Genomic DNA, 8,712 nt, shown 5'->3' with positions numbered 1-8,712 from the left:
AGATTATTTAATCGAAAGGAAAGAAATTACGGCCTGTAAGGTGTGGAGAGCTGACAACATCGCTGATCCTTTAACCAAGTCATTGTCTCAAGCTAAACATGATAGTCATGTAGTTTCTATGGGATTGAGACGAATGCCAGAACTGTTGTAAATTATACGATATGTAATAATTAAGATATTGTATTTATTATTTCATATATGATAATTACATTTTTCGTTGTATTCAGTTTTTATATCTGAATTTAAATACTTTGTTTTGTCCAAATAGGTTGTAGTGACAACATCAAACCCTATTAAAGTGAATTGGATTAACATTGTATTTTTGTCCCTAGTTACTTAATGAGGTGACATCTCGGAGTGACTAGATTGTACGGCGATAGATGACAAGTTTGACTGTCATATGGCCATAGAGATGGCTGGTCAATTACATAGGCAGATTGTGTGACGATTTATCGGATAGTGACCGTTTATAGAGTCCTTTTGTTGCTAGGTCGTGGCGAGGATTTCTATTTATTCCTTCGAGTCAATTCTTTTGACTGGCGACTATTTGTCTGAGTTGGTACGGTTTTCCGGTAACTTAGGTTTTTGTTCTAGGTCGCACCGTAAAAGGAGGCCGATGAGCATTTACTGGGTCATTGTGATCTGTATCGAACGAAGAAAATAGGTCAACAGGATTGTCCATTTATGTCATATTTTATCTCAAGGCCACTTGAGGAGAGGTGACTGAAAATGTGTGGCTACGCTCGGATAAGATCTATAAGTAGATTATCCGGTCAGGCAGTCATTCTCCGGAGCGAGGAAACCACTTTATGATATGATCACGTACAAGAACGACCTGAAAGACATCTTGCATTGAATGAGAGATATTATTGGACAAGAGAATTGGTAGCGCACACTTGTGTCGGACAAGTGGGAGATTGTTGGAGTAGTGTCCTCCACAATAAGTGTGTTTACATATTAAATCTCGTAAAAGGAATATCAGGGATTTATATTATTTTTTTGTCATTTGATCAACGTTAATCGGTAACGCTCGGCTGACTAGAGTTTGACGTTACTGTCGTGTGACGGCGGTGATCAACCGATCCCTTTTAGTCACACCTATAGGATGACGCCCAAATTGAATGATTTAATTGTTTGTATGAGATACGGGATAATTAATTCCTTGTATTATTTGGCTTTTAATTAGTCGTGTGAATGTATTATTTGATGACGGGTTACGAACTCGGGCTAAGAGGATTTATTATTTAATTATGTGATAATTAATTAATAAATAAATAAATTAGAATTTATTAATTAATTGTTAATTAATTATTTTTTTACGATACGTGTATAAATTTTGAGGTGGAGGTAACTTGCTATTTAAAATTTACAAGATGTTGTAAAATTAGCTAATAAGGGTTTATAAGATATATTTTATATTGATAAAATGGTCCAATAACTACATAATAGTTAAGTGGTTATTAGTTGTTAATTTATATTATTTAAATGTTAAGTAATCAAATTAATATTTAATTATATAAGATAATTAAATATAAGACTTATAAGCATTTGTGGGGCAAATGTCGAAAATCGAAATGGATCCATAAGGGCTCATATGGACCGGTTTGACACCTACTAATACACTCATTGTGAGTGGAAAAAGTAGGCCACACCCAGTAGCATTTGTATGTGAATTTTATACATTTACATACCTATATATACCCAAGTCCTTCCATCATTTATTAGGTTGAAAATTTGAAGAAAAAATTGGTCTTTGGTTGCTCCATTATAAATCATCAAAAGACCAATTTTTTTTCTTATTTTGTTTTTCCTTTTACATCAAAACACATATAAAAGTAAACTAATAATATTATCAAGGTAATAATACTAATTAGTATATCAAATATACATGCATAATACTCAAATAATATCTAGTTAATATTATTTGTAGTATATTGTGGGCTACTCTTGGGTGCACCCCAATGGAGACCATCAAATTTGGTGGTTTGGTGTAAGAGGAGGATCATCCATCATTTTATAGCTCAAGAACTACAAAGGTAGGAGACCTTTGTAGTGCCTAAATTTGCCATTTTCCAATGTAAGGAAATTTCTATCTTTTTATCTTTGCATGCATGTAGATTTTAGACCATCACATAAAATTAGCTAGTAATTTTATTATCATAAGATGAGTATTATATGGTCTAAAATACTAACATATGAATTTAGTACGATGTTGGCAATGTCGTGTTGGAGCGATATAGTAGAAATGAGTACGGTTATTTTGTATAAATATTTATGAGGTTTTATGATTCATGTTTAGCATTACGTGTCTCTCGGCTTTAGTTCTTATATCTTTTGTCTGACATATGGGGGCGAACTTCAGGGACGAAGTTCTTTTTCAAGAGAGAAGACTATAATACCCGCTTTATTAAGGGGCCCCTTGAGCGACCTTTGACCTCGTGGGATCCTTAGTGAGAGACGGTGGGGAAATTATATTACATTTAGGATTGAATACTCGACCTAGAAAGGGTCACTCGAACGAGTATCAGTGACACTCGACCGAGTGCAGCGTACTCTGCCGAGTATGCTCCATACTCGACCGAGTCGGCATGTGACAGTGTGTTACAATGTTACGCGAAGGTTATGACTTAAAACATCCGAAAATCATTTCTTTCATTTCTAAAACCTCAACCTACTCTCTCTCTCTCTCCTCTCTCTCTCTCTCTCTCTCTCTCTCTCGCTCTCTCTCTCTATCCCTTCATCTCTCACAACTCCTTTGACTCTCACCTTAACCTTTTTCCTAGAAGGAAGTAGCTTGGGTGCGGTATTTATGGAGTCGAACCTTCCTTATCGCTGGAGTCTAAATGTCCTTGTGGTATGTTCGTGAATACTCGTTAATCGGTTAATTCAACTCTATTAGGGTAATAACAAGGCATAATCAATGTTGTTGGTGACGATGTTAATACTTTCTAAGCATTGACGTGATTGTTGCTATTGTTATGGAGTTCGTGAAAGGTGGGGTTTTCTTACTCATTACAGTTTATGAATTGTCTGCATTATTGTGATTAATGTCATTGTAGTTATCATGTATGTTGGTGATGATCGTGGATGATGGTGGTGATGACATGGTTATTGTGAGCCGTGTCGGGAGATGGTTTCTGTTAGGTTCATATACCTATTATTAGACATATCTAATAGTGAACTAATTATCACTTTAACTTTAGTGATTTAGGATCTAATGCATGCATAACAAAAAGAAGAGATAAAGAAGAAAACAATGTTCGTTACATTGTTGAATGGTTCGAAATATTTGGCACAAATACGGACACCTTCCTTATTTGTTCTTGAGCTTAAAGATTATAGATGATCCTCCAAAACAAATCTCAAGTGTAGAGATTCTCCTCTTGTTGCACCCAAAACAATAACCCTTAATACTAATATATTAATTTCACTAGATTAATATACTAGTAATCCTTCAAGATTCTAATAATATTTGTATTACTACTCTAATAATAATATAATGTGATATTGGAATTTGGTTGAACAATTTATGTGATATAAAAACAGGTTTTAGAGAGAATAAGAGAGGTTTTAATAACAAAACCCTAAAAATTGTAAGAATAAAAAATAAGAGCAAAAGATGCTCTTATTTGTCCTAGGGAGGCCGGGTGAGAGGGGGTGGAAGTGGCCAATGCATGGCCTTGGTGTTCTCTATAAAATGTAGGGTGAATGCTAGTTAGTGTAGGTAATCATTATACTTATTTTATCATTAAAATAAAACATCCACTAACTCCTTAGTCCCCCATTTTTTTCGGCCTCTAGTGATAAAATGGACTCCATTTTAAGTTTGTGTATTGTCAAATGTAAATAGGTAGGTCATGTGTCACACACCATGCCCATAGGTATTCTAATGCATATTTAACCCCTTAAATATCATTTTATAACAAATAAATTACATGTGACAATTTAACTAGTAATACATGATTACAAGTATTTAAAATGGGTCATATAAATATAATTCACAATATCTTGCAATTATAATTAATCAATCATTCTTATTTTAATTGTTTCATAAACAATAATCAATTTTAGTAATAAAATCTTTTAATTACTAAAATGAATCTTATTTAATCAAATTACAATAAGATACTTATTCTCACTCATAAAACAAATTGTTCAATTTTAAGAAGTTAATTAACTTGTATCAATATACAATTAATTAAATTATATAGTAAGGGAATTGTCCTATAGGTGTAACCCTAAGGGATAAACTGATCACCACCGTCAAACGACTGTAATGTCAAACTCTTGTTAGCCAATCATTACCGATTAATGTTGATCAGTTGACTATATAATTGAATCATCCCTTGCGTATTCTTATCATGAGATTTAAAAATGTGATCGCACTATTGTTGAGGACACTTACTCCAACAATCTCCCAATTGTCCGAGACTAGTGTACGTCACCAATTCTCTTGTCCTATTACAATCTCCCACTCAATGCAAGGTGTCTTACAGGTCGTACTTGCATTTGATCATATCTTGAGCGGTTTCCTCGATCTGGAGAGTAACTGTCTGACCGGAATTATCTACCGTAGATACCTTCCGAGCGTGCCCACGCATTTTCAGTTCAGTACTCCTCGAGTGGCCCTGAGATTTCAAACAACCCTGACAAAGGGGTGGACAATTCCTATCGCACTATTCCCTTCGTATAGCCAAAGTTCATCATGACCCAAAATATACTCATTTGACTTCAGTTACGATAGTCGTAGAGTATAAATCAAAGCCAATCAGAAACTTGTGCCAACTTGGGCGAATAGTCTCTAGTCAAAAGAAGTGACTCATAAGAATACTATAGTAGCTCTCGCCACGACCAGGCTTTATGAATTTCCAGAACTCTATAAGCGGTCAGTACCCGATAGAGTGTCCAATACAGTATGTCTATGTGATTGACTAGTCATCCAATATGACCCTATGGCACTTGAACTTGCCATCAATCGCATCACACTCTAGTCACTTCGAGACGTCACCTCCTATAAGTAACTAAGGGCGCATACTATGTCAATCCAATTCACTTCAATAGGGTTCAATATTGTCTCAACAACCCATTTGGATATAACAAAGTAATGAACGAGTTTAAAGAAACTCGAACGATAAATGCGATTATCATATATGAATAGTCAATACATTATTACTACTTCATATCTTATAATCTATAGTGTACATTTTACACTAGTTAAATTGCAATAAAAGCTTGTTAAGTGGATATACTATGTATCCATACAGTCCAACTTTATGAATTGATATTTCCTTCTATTTAATGTAATTTTCAATGACATGAACTTATCTAAGTAGGTGTCTAGCCTTGTTACTAGACTTGGGCTCTTATACTTGGAAGATGCTCCCACTGTTATCATATAACTTGTGATAAAGTCTGTGGTAGAGGGATCTACTCTTAGTCCCTATGTTAACCATCTTACCACAATGTACTCAGATTCTTTTGTAGAACTTGCAATGGTTGAAACTAAAACATTTTTATAGTCACCTACTCCTAAGTCAATAAAATCAGCCTAGGATTTCGATAAATCCGTATAAGTTTGGAAACTAGGGTTTGTGTAATCCTTAAACACACAACTTAGTATGTCATCTAAACATAAGAACGAATCCTTAATTCTGCTCAATAATTTTAATGGATGTTCTTAAAGGTTTTCTAATGACCTTCATTCAAATTAACTTGTTATTGACTTATCATGCTCCAAGCATATGATTCATTAGGACATGTGCATATAATGGCATACATGATCGTTATAACGGTGGAAACATCAGCAATCGATTTCATGTGATCAACAACTTATTAGGTTCAGTAAATGACTATGACTCTATCATAGTAATTCCACTTTCATCAATATCAATAACCTCCTCAACCTTGTTGATATTAAACAGATATAGAATCTTATCAATATAAGATACTTATCTAAGTGTCAATCTAAAATTCCCTATGTCATAATAGATTTGAAATTTTAGAATGCATTATGTCTTCTTTCATTGAGAATTGAAAAACAAAACACTCCTTCGTAGATGGTAGTGTTAGCACATCATTCTCAATGAGTAAAATGACATTAACATGGAAGACAATTTCTCCTATTGAACTTCATGTCTAAACGTAGCAATTTGACTCCCACTCAAATCTATGTATGCACATGGCTTCTCGACAACTCGAATGAAAACCATTTTCTTATCACATGATTGAAATGATCATAGTAATCTTTAAGTGTTAATTAAAACCTTGTGCTTATGTCGCACACACACCCCTTTCTAAATACCTATTTAGAAATTGGTTTTAATATCTAACTTGATCATACACACTATGAGATGTAGCAATGATAATCATAAATCTTAGCATAGTTACATGTTATAGCTTTGTAGACATCTTTTATGTCTATCTATGCAACTCTAAATAAATTTATCCTTTTGCACAGATTTAACTTTGGTTCATACGGCTCTTATGTAAATTAGAATTGAAATAACTTGATACAACCATTTCATAATCTTATTATATGAAGAACATTTTCTTTTGGTCTCCTCACTCGAACTAGTGATTTACCTAATAAGAAAGCTTTCTTTTGGTCTACTCACTAGTTCTAACTAGTTATATGTTTTGTTGCTAATTTTCTCCCACTCTATCTTTTGAAAAATACATCTATTTTTCTCGAAAGATAGCCTTATAAGCAACAAAAAATTTCAGACTTATGATTGTAAAGGAAGAATATATCGCATATGATAACCTTAATTGATGACCCTTTTGTAAAGACATTATAATCTAGCCTCAAGATAGACTAATCCTTATAAAGTAAAGGATTGGACTCATATCCATGTCTTATACAATATTAGGGTCTTAAGCCCTCCCGTAGCTCATATGGAGTCTCATAAGTGGTTACAAGTCTTATTTATAAGTGGTGTAGCCAATTGGTTTATAAAATTCCCAATTTTGAGTTCAAATAACTCTATTTGACTTTACAATCGTTCTTTCTTATATCAAATAAGATGTGATATTAAGTCATAAAAGCATAAGTGAGAATCAAATTCATGGCTTATAGACTTATTACAATGATCCAATCGTTGTAATTCTTTTATGATTAATTTAAGTCAATATAATTTATGTTTTGATGTAAAAAGTGTATAATAACAAGTTTTAGAACGAAAAATGTCCATAAACCGATTGACTTAGGTTGAAAATAAAGCCACTAAAATTCAAATACAACCACTTGTCCTTGAAAATAAAAGGAAATAAACTAATTTCCATGTCCAACTAGGAAATTAAGAAGAGTTTTAAAACAACAACTTCAAAATACAACAATAAAATAAGACTATCAAAATAAAGGCCAAGCTTCCATAGGTCTTCTACTATGGGCGGCTACTCTAGCTTCCCTTGAAGATCCTCCCTAGGCTTGCTTGTCTTTGCCATTGTCTTTGCTCGGATGCCCTTAAATAGAAATTAAAAGTGTAAGAATCGCAACTTGTATCCAAATACCAAAGTTGAAATTGAAATCAAAACATGAATGATAGGGAAAAATATATATTACCTACTGGAAAAATATTTCCAGTTTTGATATCTCCAAGATACTTCGGGCAATTCCTCTTCCAATGTCCTACGCCGCCATTACAATAAAGGCATTTGTCCTCGGAAGTAGCACCCTTTTTAGAAGAGCTTTTCTCAATAGCTTTTCCTTTTCCCTTGAAGGGAGTGGGTTTCTTGCTCTTACTAGCACTCCTTTTAAACTTCTCTTTGCTCTTATTGGAAATAACGAGCATATCCTTGGTTGAGCTAACATTTAGACCCATGTCTCTCTCGGCTTGCACAAGCATTTTGTGCAATTCATGGAGAGAAGTCTTCATATTTTGCATATTGTAGTTTACCCTAAACTGTACATATGTTTTGACTTTGTTCAAGGAATGTAGAACTCGGTCTATAACGAGTTGTTCGGGAATGTCAACCCCTTGGATTTTAAGAGTCTCAACAACCTCAATCAACTTGAGCATATGAGGGCTTACCTTTTGGCCCTCTTTGATGTTGATTTCGAAAAATGCGGAGGCCGCCTCATATTGGATGATCCTTGGAGCTTACGAAAACATGGTAACAAGCTTGATGTAGATCTAATAGGCCGTGCTTATCTTAATAGCACTCCTTTGGAGATGCCTCCATAGAGAAAATCAAGACGTTCTTGATTGCGGCCGATTCTTTTAGGTATGCCTCATAGGCTTCCCTTACGGCGGAGGTTGACCTAGTAGTGGGTGTAGCGGGAGCGGCTTCAGTAAGGTAACAAAGCTTTTCGTCACCTTCCGCGGCCAAAAGGAGGTGCACATCCCAATCGGCGAAGTTGGATCCATTCGTTTCAAGTTTACATCGATCAATAAAGGATCGGAGCCAAGAAGAATTTGTGTTGAGTGGTGGAGCGTTTTTGCGCTAGTTGATGCGGATGAATTAGGAGTTGTCATTGCTAATTAATCAAATTGACAACAAAATAGAAAATAAAGGAATTATAAATATTTATCGTTTTAATAAAACATGCAAACATTTTAAACAAGTCTTAGCATTTATATAGTGACCTTTACCCAACTATAATAAATGATTCCGAGACCCAAAATTCATATTAACTTGGATGTGAGCCAACGGGCTTTCTACACCTTTACTAATATAACTTGGTGGGTTAACCCTCTTAACCGATTCTACAAT

This window comes from Silene latifolia, chromosome 6 (assembly GCF_048544455.1).
Source record: "Silene latifolia isolate original U9 population chromosome 6, ASM4854445v1, whole genome shotgun sequence".
In the NCBI taxonomy this organism is placed as follows: domain Eukaryota; kingdom Viridiplantae; phylum Streptophyta; class Magnoliopsida; order Caryophyllales; family Caryophyllaceae; genus Silene; species Silene latifolia.
The sequence above is the reverse complement of the archived record's forward strand: the minus strand, read 5'-3'. Positions refer to the sequence as shown.